The following is an 11,233-nucleotide window of genomic DNA, read 5'->3' on the forward strand; positions in this document are numbered from 1 at the left end:
TTATTTATTTGAACCTGTCCCTTCCCTATTAAATCTATCACTTTTAGAAAATATAGTGCTTTTTTTTTTAAATAGAACTATCATAGGACTGAGCTTTAAAAATAAAATCAAACTCCTGAATTCATACCTAAAAGACTCTAAGTGCCACACGGATATGTGCACATCCGGGGTTGCTGCTGCACAGGTCACAGATGAGCAGGGAGTGAACGTGTGTTCCGTGTACACACTGAAGTTCCAGCCGGCTCTAAAGAAGAGGGAGACCATGGTATCTGGAGGGGAAAGGATGCCACTGGAAACCGTCATGCTGTGAAATAAGCCACTCAGAAAGGAAGTCGGTTCTTTTTCTCATGTGGAGATTCTAGTGTTACCTCTGCCTGTGAACTCTGTGTCTGTGTGTATGTAGGTCATGGAGCGCACAAGAGGGGAGATAAGATCTGAGGAGCAGGTGTGGTGGGAGAGGGCTGAGGAGTCCACGCGACTGGGAGGTGAAAGGGACAGGGAGGGGGAGGATGTGGGAAATGGAGATGAACAAGAACAAAGTGAGTATGGACACACCATGGTAAAGCCAATTCCTCGGTATGCTAATAAAAAATAATAAAAACAGGAAAAAAAACAATTAAAGATGGTGTTATTTAAAAATCCTCCGACTTTTAACTGGCGATTTAAACCCGCTCACAGCTTTCCTCATGGAAAAGCCTAGTTGACACTTTCTCCGTCTTCCTCTCTTCTTTCCTGCGTCACACTAGATGGAGGGGGCTATCTGGCAGTTGCCCAGAATCGAACATTTCACTTTCTAATTTTCTTTCCTCCCCCTTAGCTGTGGTTCTGACCTGAGGAAGGTGAGCAGGGGTGCGTGGCTTCCTAAGGAGACAGCAGAAGCGTTCTTCTCTCCTTTCCTCATCCCTGCCCTAAAGTCGGGAACCGGCGCTTCCGCACCTTCATGGGACCAGGAAGACCTGAGCGTGGCTGTGTGCGGTGGTGGTTTAGAACTGTTAGGAACACGCGGTGATCTCGGAACCATCATAGTGGCTCTAACTCAACCCAGGAAACGTCTTTAATTTGTTGTTGTTGTTGTTGGGCTGGAGAGGACGCGGTGGTTAAAAACACTGACTGGTCTTGTGGAGAACCCAGTTCAATTCCCAGAAACCACGTGGCCGTTCACAACCATCTGTAACTCCAGTTCCAAGAGACCCGTGCCCTCTTCTAGCTCCCTAGGCACCAGGCACACACATGATACACATGATACTTACATGCAGGCAAAATATCCATACACATTTTTAAACAATCAAAAAAATTAACTAAAAATTTGTATTTAGGTTTATTTTTGTGTTTGTGTGTGTGTGTGTGTGTGCCATGCATACGCAGTGCCTGCAGAGACCAGAAGAGGGTGCTGGTGAACCACCTGATGTGGGTGCGGGGCCTGAAAAGCAGCAACTGTTCTAAGGGCTGAGCTACCTCTCTGGCCACCCCAGGTTTCGTCTACTTAAGGAAATAAACTGCTTTAAGCCACTTTACGTGGGACTTTGTTGTTCCGTGCAGCTGGATCTAACAGGAACTGGTCATTTCCTGGAGCTGCTTTGTTATTGTAGGCTAGGGCGGAGGGGAGGTGGCAAGGCTGTGTCTCCCTCAGCCTTCCCCTGCTTGTGGCAGCTGGCCTGCTCACTCAGCTCTTCCAACACAGTGGACTTGCTTAAAAGTAGATCTGGAAGTAAATGTGGCTGTAGTGGCTTACTCCAGATCTCAGGAAAGGAGGATGTGGAGAGCATACGGGAGACACAAGAAAAGCAAAAGAGGGACACTGGGGTCCCCATGACGCTCACTGGGGTCCCCATGACGCTCACTGGGGTCCCCATGATGCTCACTGGGCACATGATCCCACTGGGAATTCACAAAAAGTATTTGGACCACTTCTCAGAATTCCATGAAGAACAGGACTGATGTGCAATATTCAGCCTTCAGGTTCTCTCCCCACTGGCCGAGTCCTCCAGTGAATGCAAACTCCATTGTCCTTCTAAAAACAGCAGGCTTTCCCACAGAGAATTTTCCATGGGTAAAATGCTTAGGAGTTGCTAAAATCCCTTCTCTTGGAGTAGTATAAACCGTGTCTAGTCTTCCTGCAATCCCAACAACAAAACAAGGTGTAATTCCATCAGAGTTCACCCTAGGAAACAAATTAATATATTAGGTTTGTTTACAGACTGACAGGTGACCTTATAGCGGTCTCCCTGCAGGCTGTGCACGGGCACGGATGACGCCCCCACCCACCCACCCCCAAACCCCATGGCTGTGCCAGTGGAGCCCTTCCCTTGCCTGCCCATATCCTCTGCCCCTCTCAGAGACTCTGGGACCTTGAACTGCACACCACTGTCTGAGAGGGGTGGCTGAGTTCTCAGAGTTCCTTGCACAGGTAGCATCAGGAATCACCAAACCCAGCTGTAAAGGCCTTTGACCAGCAGACCCAGCCTGACTCCTGAAGATGGGGGCAGTTTGGCTTGAGGCACAGTCCTGTACAGATGAGCCCAGGGATAAGGTTAGACACTGTCACCAAGAGCTGAGTTTGCAGGCTGACATCAGAAGTTGTAGAAGGAGTTTTCTTTGGGCCACCAGTTTGCAAAAACCAAGGAGCCTTATTAATTATGAAAGGTTGGTGAATAGCTTAGGCTTGTCCTACTAGCTCTTTTAACTTAAATTAACCTATTTGTATTAATCTATGTTTTTTTCATGGCTTTTTACCTCTCTTCCATGCTGTAGCTCCTGTTTCCTCTGAGTCCACTGGCATCTGTCCTGCACCTAAATTCATCTCCCCTTCTCTCTCTGCCCAGAAGTCCTTCCTAACCTCTTCCTGCCTAGCTATTGGCTGTTCAGCTCTTTATTCAACCAATCAGAAGGCACCTTTACAGTATGCAAAAAGATTATTCCACAAGAAGTACATGGAAGGACTGTGACCCCAAAAAGCAGGGTTTTTAGGTTTTAGTGCCTATTTTCTGAGATCCACCTGGTTCTCCTTGTTTCTGTGATGTGTTAGCCACTTTCTGTGACAAAATTCATGGCATGAACATCTCAAAATGGGCAAGATGTATCTTTGCCCAGAGTTCCAGAGGTTTTGGCCTAAGGTCACGTGGTGCCATTGCTGTGGGCCTGTGGTGAAGCAGAACATCTCAGGAGAGGCTGCAACAGAGCAGGCCATCCGGAAACAGAAACGGCGAGAGAGAATGTCAGAGAAGCAGGGTGGAACATGGGAGGGAGTAGATAAAAGTATTATTTCTCCAGGGCATGGCCCCGGTGACCTACTTTGTCCAATTGGGCTCCACCTCGTAATAATGCCAGCACAAAGGGACCCAATCAAGGAGCTGACCCTCTGAAGAAGTTAGAGCTCTTGTCATACAGTCACTGGATGGACTGGCAGGGGACCATCCCTTGAATACGTGAGCCTTTTGGGGGACAGTTCATATATAAACTATACACGTTAGAGTTACCTTCAGCAGACCAAGCCTGTGTGACCAGTACCAAAGTCACCGTCACCGTTACAGTGTGAACGAGCCGCTCGAAATTTGACACTTCATTCTGGAATTCCATAAAATATATTTTCCTGTCTCAGACAGCTCGTTTTAAAAATAAATTACTTCCCAGTCCTTTGTTACAGGTGATCTCAAGTTTGTATTTACTTGTCTTTTTCCTTTGGCTATACCACTTATTGAGCTACCTTTATTCTTGTATCTTGACTATTGACTTCTAGAGATGATTCTTATGTTTTTCTTCCAAGCCCAGATCTGTCTTCTAACTTCTCAAGCCAAATTTACTACCTCAAACCAGGCACCTCTCAGAGAAGTGATCACATAACTGACCAAACCTACACACTGCACACATCTCCCTAGTGATCACACAACTGACCAAACCTACACACTGCACACATCTCCCTAGTGATCACACAACTGACCAAACCTACACACTGCACACATCTCCCTAGTGATCACACAACTGACCAAACCTACACACTGCACACATCCCCCTAGTGATCACACAACTGACCAAACCTACACACTGCACACATCCCCCTAGTGATCACACAACTGACCAAACCTACACACTGCACACATCTCCCTAGTAATCACACAACTGACCAAACCTACACACTGCACACATCCCCCTTTCCTATCACTTCTTCCGTTATTCCCTTCTGTGTGTGCATATTTATTGCTCATGAGTGGTGCAAGTGAGCACGCGTGTGTACATGGAGGCCAGAGGTCAACCTCAGGAGCTCCCCACAGGGTCTCTCATTGGCTCAGAGCTCATTGAGCTCCCAGGGTCCTTCTGTCTCCACTTCTGGTGTTGGGATTGCAAGTGGCTAATCCAGCACATGACTTATTTCTGTTTGCTGGGGTTTGAACTCAGGTCCCTGAGCTTGTGTGGACGGCACTTTAGCAACTGGGCTGTCTCCCAAGACCCATATGTCTCCACGTTCACTGTTTCAATAATGACATTTTCACTAGCCTCGTCCAAGCCAAAATTTAGCAATAGTTGGCTTCTTGTTCTCATTTATGCTCATATTTTCTGTAACCTGAAAATTGTGGTTGGCCTTACCTTGGTTTTTGAGTTCACCATACTCCTCCTCTCTGACAGGCTACTAACTCCCACAGGTTGTGATCTCGTCTGAACTTTTGTAAGAAACATTAAAAATGCCTTTTGTTTCTGCCCTTGCCAAACAAACTTTGTATTGTGCCAGCACACAGTTTCACCTAGAGCTTCTTAGAGGGTTTTTTGTGAAAGCCTCGTCCTTCCTTCAAACCGTTTCCTGTTTCACAGAGCCACCTCTGTCAACACCGTCAGAGGATGTTGTCCTTAGCTACTTCCTTTCTTTGAAAAAAATGCTTACGGCACTTTTAAAAGATGTGTTTACTTTTAGGTGGATGGCTATCTTTTTAACATGCATGTCTATCATTTTACCATGTGCTGGTCTGGTGTCAAAGGAGGCCAAAAGGGAACTTCAAATTTCGGGGGGAAAGTTACAGATTGTTGTGGGCTACCGTGAGTGCTGGGAATCAAACCTGGGTCCTCTGGAAGGGCAGCCATTTCTCCAACCCTCGTTTTATTAACTTGTGCACATATGCACAAGTGCATACAGGCACTAGCAGAGTCCAGATGGCATCAGATCTTCCGGAGTGGGAGTTACAGGTTTGTTTGTGAGCAGCCCTGTGAGTGCTGAAAGCAGCCTAGGCTCTCTGCAAAAGCAGTGTGTGCTCTCAAGCTCCAAGCCATTTCTTCAGTGGTTGTTAATGTGCTGATGTTTCCCCACTGAGGTGAAGAGGATTCAGTGTACACACACACACACACACACACACACACACACACACACACACACACCATCATACTACCTATGTGTATCCTTTCATCTTCCTGATACAGTAATGTCATTGCCTTATTGCCTTAACTGGACTGGTATTCACAGTTTATGTTATAATGGTTTTGTAAATGGTATGCGTATTGGTGCCATGTAGACTATGTGTGTTAGTGCTTGTGAACTGTATTAGCACCATGTAGACTGACTGTGTGTATTAGCACCACATGGACTGACCATGTGTATTAGTGTCTGGTGGACCTACTGTGTGTATTAGTGCCATGTAGACTGACCGTGTGTACTAGGAGCATGTAGACTGACTATATGTACTAGCAGCATGTAGACTATGTATCAACATAGTCTATGTGGGCTGACTATGAGCATCAGTGCCATGTAGACTGACTGCCTGCTCATATATCACTATGTAGTTGAACTTTTATTTGAGCCACCAGTTCACAAATAACGATATGGAGGTTTATTACTAATTATGAAAGCTTGGGCGTTAGCGTAGGTTTGCCTCACTAACTCTCATAACTTAACCTGCTTTTATTAATCTATGTTCTTCTATGTGGCTCAGTCACCTCTACCCTGTACCATATATCCAACCTCTTCAGTGCCTCCTTGATGTCTCTGAACTGCCCATTCTGCTTCCTCATCTGGCTGATGACTCTACCCTTTTTCTTCCCAGAGTCCTTTCTGTCCCTGGAAGTCCCACCTAACCTTTTCCTGCCTAGCTATTGGCCATTCAGCTCTTTATTAAGTCAATCAGAAGGTGCACTGGCAGAGACACATCTTCACAGTGTAAACAGACATTCTGCAACACGGCATGTTTGGTGTTAACAAGAATCTTCCTCCTCCTGCTGCTGCCACCACCTCCGCTACTTAGCTGTTTTGTTTTTATTACTACGCCAACATCAAACTTTCCTATTCTCTAGAAAACCTGCTCAAATACATACATATTCTACTTACCAACTGCATCCCCACCCACACCCTCCAAAATCTTCTGACCATTCTTATCTCGACTGCTTGGTCATTCACCCGGCTGCTGTCATCCTCAGACTCAACTTGATCTGTCCTGGGAATTTCCTTCACTTTTCCTCACCTCTTTGTCTTGCCCCCTCCCCAGCTTTGTTTGTTTACTCCCTGAGTTTGGATGGAACACTCTCAGTTTCAAAATGGGAATAAACTTCAGCATCTCCTGCATCAGAAATGTCTTCCTTTATTCTCACACTCTGTACAACCTTGTCTTAGTCAAACTTGAGGCTAGAAGTAATTTTGCCTCAGAAACTTGAAGCGTTGCCCAGTGCCTTCTTCCTTCCTATGCTGCTGCTGGGAGCTGTCAGGTCGCCGTGACTCCTGAGGCTTTTAAGAACATGCTTTCGAGGCCGGGCGGTGGTGGCGCACGCCTTTAATCCCAGCACTCGGGAGGCAGAGGCAGGCGGATCTCTGTGAGTTCGAGGCCAGCCTGGTCTACAAGAGCTAGTTCCAGGACAGGCTCTAAAAAAGCTGAGAGAAACCCTGTCTCGAAAAACCAAAAAAAGGAAAAAAAAAAAAAAAAGAACATGCTTTCGTTTTCCCTCATTCGAAGTATTCACAATCTATCTTCAAATGTAGCGTTCTGAAATTTTACAAGTGTCTGATGGAGTAAGCTTATGTTCATTCATTGTTCTGATATGGAATGGGTGCTCTCAACCTGGTAACTCATGCTTAGAAATTAGCAAGTTATTAACTGAGTAATTTCTTAACTAGTCCTCATTTCATGTGACCACTAGCAGGCTGTCTAATTAAAAACAGTTCTTTCACCTGGCCTTTTGTTGTTGTTTTGTCTTTGCTTTTTTTTTTTTTTAATGGTAGTGTGTTTTCCTGCCTGGCGATTGATGTGGGAAGGCCCAGCTCACCATGAGTGGTACCATTCTGAGCAGGTGATCCTGGGTTCTACAATAAACCAAGCTGAGCAAGCCATAGGGAACAAACCAGTAAGCAGCACCCTCCATAGCCTCTGCATCAGCTCCTGCCACCAGGTTTTTGCCCTGTTCTAGCTGCTGCCGCGGCTTCCCTCAGTAATGGAATGTGACCTCGAGAATTTTAAGATAAAGCAAAGACATTTCTCTCTAAGTTGGCTTTGGTCCGTGTTTTATCACAGACAGGGTCTTGTGTAACCCAGCCTGGCCGAGAATCCTTTGTTGTCCGAGCTGGCTTTGAATACCTGACGCTGAGAGCTGGGGTTTAGACGGGCAGTGCCACACCTGGCTTTTCACTGGTCTTTAGGAAACACTTGGGGAAGTGTTTCCATCTTTTTTTTATATTCGTTTTTAGCTTCTGTGTTTTACCCTTGGTTTCTAGGCCGTCCTTTGTGCTCTACCATTGCTGCTTTACACAGCAAATCATTCTTTCTATTCAGGCAGAATTGTCTTTTGTTCCCGGAGAGTGGCGGGAACATTTTCCCTTAAGTTTTCGTCTCCATCTGTTCAATACAAACTCATCTTCTCTGAGTCTGTCTACCGTCTCACGTCCTTCTTCGGTCTCTATTATGGATTTTATACATGTTCCTCATACTACTGATGGTGTCATGGTGTCTGATCCACTTAGGAGAGGTCATAAGATTGACTGAGCTCTCTGAGCACATGGCAGGAGCTCAGGGGTCTGCACTGGGCTCCGTCAGTATCTTCAGGTCTTTCTCAATTCCCGTTCTTTCCATCCACCAGGACCAGACTGGTGTGACAGTCCTAGGAGACAGGGAGACCAGACTGGTTGATGATCCTAGGAGACAGGGGAGACCAGACTGGTTGACCATCCTAGGAGACAGGGGGACCAGGCTGGTTGACCATCCCAGGAGACAGGGGGACCAGGCTGGTTGACCATCCTAGGAGACAGGGGGACCAGGCTGGTTGACCATCCCAGGAGACAGGGAGACCAGGCTGGTTGACCATCGCAGGAGACAGGGGGACCAGGCTGGTTGACCATCCTAGGAGACAGGGGAGACCAGGCTGGTTGACCATCCTAGGAGACAGGGAGACCAGGCTGGTTGACCATCCCAGGAGACAGGGGGACCAGGCTGGTTGACCATCCCAGGAGACAGGGAGACCAGGCTGGTTGACCATCCTAGGAGATGGGGGACCAGGCTGGTTGACCATCCCAGGAGACAGGGGGACCAGGCTGGTTGACCATCCCAGGAGACAGGGGGACCAGGCTGGTTGACCGTCCCAGGAGACGGGGGTGGGGTAGAAATGTGTGCATTTCCATTGTCCATTCCCACTCCCTTCTTTTCTCTCCCACCATCCCGATGGCCTTTCTACCCTCTCCTGAGTTAAGCCATCTTATGCCAGGTCTGCAGAGGGCAGTGAGGGGTCTACTGAGTTCGCAACAAACTTCACCTGCCCCACCACTTTGGAACCTGATTGGGTCACTTGCTCTTTCGGTTGCCTTTCCGTGGCTGTGACAAACACAACTGAGAGCCACTTAGGGAAGAAAGGATTTACTTTACGGTTCCAGAGAGGGCAGTCTATCATGGCAGGGAAAACATGGCAGCCCGAGCTTGAGGCCAGTCTAGAAGTCTGAGCGATCCCATTTCACTTCACCCCCACACAGGGAGCACGGACAGGGAACCAGAAGTGGAGCCAACTATAAAATCTCAAAGCCAGGCTCCCAGGGTGCACTTCCCCTAGGAAGCCCCGTCTCCTGAAGGTTCCTTAACTCACCAAGCAGCAGGAGCAGCTGGGGACCAAGTGTTCAAACATAACTATCTACGGCGGACATTTCACACGAAAACCACTCTCTGTTACTAATCCCTAAACCATGACAAGTTCTTGGAATTAATGCAATGCTTCGATTCCTGGCTTTTAACCCCTTTTTAGCCGTCTTCCAGTTCTTTTAGTTCTGCTACCGTCTCTTCTACCGACTTCCTTGTCCTTTTGAGTTTACAGAGGAGAAACTTTTTACTCAGTTTAGCAGGATTTGCGAAGCGAATGTTGCTAATTTTTTTTATTTCCCATCCACCAGTGAATCAGAAGTCGCCAAACAATGAAAATTAGCATCATCTCTTCCTTTTGTTTTTTTTTTTTTTGTTTGTTTGTTTTCTCTCAATTCCATCCTACTTGGGCCTCAGTTTTCCAGGTCTTCTGTGTTTATTTAAGTGTGTGTGCTTCTTCCAAGTACACAGACATGCACATGCCCTCAGAAGGCAGAAGAGGGTGTCGGATCCCCTGGAACTGGGCTTACAGGAGGTTGAGCCACCTGGTGCGGGTGTGAGGAACTGAACTTGGGAACCCTGGAAGAGCAGCAAGCATTCTTAGCAAGCATTCTCCAGCCCCAATTCAGTTTTCAAAAAGGACTAAATTTATGACTTGTCTTAAGCAAACAAAATAAACACATAAGGTCCCAGCTGAGGAATTTCAGGCAACCACGGTGTTTTTAAGGGTAAGGACGGCTTCTTCCTGAGCTTTCTCAAATCAGTTGTTGAGGTGCGTCCAACTGCACCCACGCATTCAGCATGCTGTACATTAGTGTCACTGCAAGCATGCCGGGATGAGAATAGCAACCATAACCACTGGCTTGGTGACAGATCTGGTTAACTTGTGCATCTCAGAAATTAGGTACCAGGTAGATAAATCATTGAGTATTGGTATTAACCCACAGCCAAATATATATTTTATTGTGTTTATAATAAGTATGCAAAGTTAAATATCCGTCCTATACAACCCATAGTCTGTTTAAACATACCTCGTCACACAGTTGTGGTTGTTAGGCATTATGAAAACACAAAACGCCATATAATTAGGCCAGGAAACTTATTATAGTTAATAAGTATTACGAATAATAATAACAACAAACATTATGTGCTCTGGATTGGAGCAGGAACAAGGAGCCTGATTTTGCAAAGGAACACATTTCAATATTCGACAAATAATAGAGGATGTTGCCAGCATTTTAGTTTACAGAAAGTGAGGTCGTGTTTGCCGCCCTTTGAGCACATAAGTACATACAACCCAAGAACGGAAGCAAAGGAGAAGACTCAAGTCTCCCCTTACCTTATGCCTTGTTTTCCCAATCTCTAGACTGTTGCTATAACACCAACGAGGGAAGTCTGTGAAAATCCGTGTACCCCACGCCCAAGAGTGGTAGAGTTGGACCCCAGCAGGCACCCAGCTTCAGGGACCGGCTTCTTAAACCGGCTATGCGCGGTGGCGACCCATTCTGCCCTTCCTGTCCTCTGTTCAAGGAATTCTACTGTAAATAGGTGTTTTCACCCAAGGTTATGAGAAATCAACTCCTCTAATCCAGAACGTCCTGATCGATCCTCTCGGTGAAATGCTAACATCAGCTTAAAGCAAAGTTCACCAGAGTTTTTCAGAAGTCCTATCAACCAAATTAAAATTGTCCAGTCGAAATCAGTGTTTCCTCTAGGATTCAACACGGATGCACACACTGTTTTAGGAAGCCTCCAGCTCAGTGCTTATCACACTCCACTCATCGGTCTGAGGCATCTTAAAGATTCCTTTCTTTTCCAGGAACACACTGAAACGGTGCTAGGCACTATCCTGAGTTATTTAACCGAACCCTCGTCCCACGTGTCCACTCGGAACTTCCGGTTTTGAAAAGATAAAGCTATTTTACAGTCCAGCAGACTCTCCCCCTGCCCCCCACCTGCCTCTGCTGCGCTCGAGTTCCTAGCACGCGGACCCACCGGTCGTTTTGGCGTTAGGGATGCCGGTATTTCCCTAGCGGCCTTCCCAACTTGCCCCCGCCCCCGTACGGTGCACACGTAAGCACCATGTCAACGTGTCATTGCGAAACCCCCACCCTGCGCTGCTCACCGAGAGACGAGCACGAGCAGCACCCGGTGCACCGCGCCGGCCCCGCCCTCCCGGCCGCCGCCGCCGCCTCTGCGCGCCCCGCCCC

The 11,233-nt window shown here is 47.1% G+C and overlaps 1 long non-coding RNA gene across 2 annotated transcripts; it reads right to left on the reverse strand.

Annotated features, from left to right (window-relative positions):
• Positions 1–6,917: 6,917 nt before the first annotated feature.
• Positions 6,918–11,068, reverse strand: LOC119805942. Of its 2 annotated transcripts, XR_005284044.1 has the most exons (3): positions 10,363–11,068; positions 9,034–9,602; positions 6,918–8,061 (listed from the first exon to the last, which is right to left on the reverse strand). It is a non-coding gene; the product is annotated as an uncharacterized LOC119805942 (long non-coding RNA). The 2 variants fall into 2 exon arrangements; XR_005284043.1 differs by lacking the exon at positions 6,918–8,061 and having other exon boundaries at positions 8,795–9,602.
• Between the last annotated feature and the right edge of the window lie 165 nt (positions 11,069–11,233).

This window comes from Arvicola amphibius, chromosome 1, assembly GCF_903992535.2.
Source record: "Arvicola amphibius chromosome 1, mArvAmp1.2, whole genome shotgun sequence".
NCBI lineage: Eukaryota > Metazoa > Chordata > Mammalia > Rodentia > Cricetidae > Arvicola > Arvicola amphibius.